Source organism: Chrysochloris asiatica, unplaced genomic scaffold (genome assembly GCF_000296735.1).
Source record: "Chrysochloris asiatica unplaced genomic scaffold, ChrAsi1.0 scaffold00057, whole genome shotgun sequence".
Taxonomy (NCBI): Eukaryota; Metazoa; Chordata; class Mammalia; order Afrosoricida; family Chrysochloridae; genus Chrysochloris; species Chrysochloris asiatica.
The window spans coordinates 6,101,490-6,103,855 of NW_006408575.1; positions in this window are offsets into that span (position 1 = coordinate 6,101,490).

A 2,366-nucleotide genomic window follows, 5' to 3' on the forward strand; every position below is an offset into this window, starting at 1 on the left:
TGAAGTTCAAACCCACAAGATGCTCCTCAGAAACCTTATACAGGTTTGCTATGGTTGGAACTGAGTCAATGACACAAAACAGCAACTTAACAGGCATTATTAGCTATCTGAAATGGACAGATATTATTCATTTTGAATCAGAAAAGCATACGGTTTTTTATTCTGGGAATTATCAATAAAAAAGGGATGGGATCGTATTAATCATCAAAAAGAACATTTCAAGATCTGTCTTGAAGTATATAATGCTGTCTGTGATAGGATATTACCCATAGACTCACAAGGAAAACAGTTATTGCCACTGTTATTTGTATTTACACACCAACCATTAAAGTCAGTGATGATGAAATTGAAGAATTCTACCAATCAGCACTGGACTATGAACCACAAGGTTCAAAGTTCAAACCGACCAGTTGCTCCTCAGAAACCGTATATAAGGTTTCTATTAGTCAGAAACGACTCAACAACACTTAACAACAATAAGAAACAAACTTCTTCAGTCTGAACTTGATCAAACAAAGAATCATATAATTACTGGTTTAGAATGCACAAGTTGAAAACAAAGAAGGATCAGTAATTGGAAAATACGGCAGTTGTGATAGAAATAATACTGGCAATTACATGATAGAATTTTGAAAGAGTATTAACATACATTGCAAATACCTTTTTAAAAACCATAAAAGCTGACTATACGCCTGTACCTCACCAGATGGACTCCACCAGAATCCAGTTGACTATATCTGTGGGAAGAAATAATGGAGAAGCTCAAGATTATCAACCAAAACAAGGTCATGGGCAGACTTTGGAATAACCAATTACCTATGTGCAAATTCAGGCTAAAGCTGAAGAAAAAATTTTAAATGTTCACAATAGCCAAAATATGACCTTGAATATATCCTTCCTGAATTTAGAGAATATCTCAAAATCATACCTGATGCATTAAGACATTAATGACCAAAGATCAGAAGAGATGTTCAATGACATTAATAATAGGAAGAAAGCAAAATGTTGTTGAAAAGACAAAAAATGAAAAGACCAAAGTAGATGTCAGAAGAGACTCAGACTTCTGTGTAAAGAAGCTAAAGCAAATGCAAAAACTGTGTAAGTAAAAAATCGGAACAGAAAATTTCAGTGGGTAGCTAGAGAAGACAAAGCCAGATATGATGAAATGTGCAGTGACTAGAAAATCAAAAGGGAAGAACATACTCAGCATTTTTTAAGCTGACAGAACAGATGAAAAAACTCAAGCCTTGATTTGCAATATTGAAGGATTCTATGGGAAAAATATTGAAAGATGCTAGAAACATCAAAAGAATATGGAAGGAATACACACAGTCACCATATCAAAAAGAACTGGTCAACATTTAGTCATTTCAAGAGGTACTATATGATCAAGAACTGATGGTACTTAAGGAAGAAGTCTAAGCAATACTGAAGACATTGGCAAAATCAAGACTCCAGGAATTGACAGAATACAAAGTAAAGTTTCAACAAACTGATGCAGCGCTAGGACCCTCACTCGTCTTCATCAAGAAATTTGGACAACTGATTGGAAAGGATCCATATTGTGCCCATTGCAAAGAAATGTGATCCAATGGAATGCAGAAATCATTGAACAATATAGTCAACATCATATGCAAATAAAATTTGCTGTTGTTAAGTGACATTGAATCAGTTCCAACCGTACAGGGTTTCTGAGGCTTTACAACTTCTTTGGAACAGAACACCTCATCTTTGTCCTGTGGAGTGACTAGTGGACTCTAATCACAGACCTTGTGGTTCGTAGTCCAGTGCCTATTATATGGAATCACTGTGCTGAAGGTAATTTAAAAATTATTGCAGCAGTACAGCAATAGGGAGCTGCACGAAATTCAAGCTGGATTCAGAAGAAGACTTGGAACAAATGATATCATTGTTGAGATCAGATGGATCTTGGCTGAAAGCAGAGAATACAAAAAAGGTGTTTACTTGTGTTTTATTGACTATGAAAAGCAGTCACCTGTGTGGATCATGACAAATTATGGATTCCATTGCAAAAATGGGTATTCCATAACCGTTAATTGTGCTTATGATGAGTTTGTATATAGACCAAGAGATAGTCATTTGAACAGAACAATGGGATGATGTTGTTGTTGTTTGGTGCCATCGAGTCAGCACTGACCCATAGTAACCTTATACACAGCAGAAAGAAATATTGCTAGATCCTGGGCCAACCTCACTATTGTTGCCACGCTTGAGTCCATCGATGCTGCCACTTGGCCAATCCATCTTGATGGGGTTTTGCGCTTTTTCTCTGACCCTCCACCTTACCAAACATGATATCCTTCTCCAGTGACTGGTCCCTCCTGACAATATGTCCAAAGTATGAG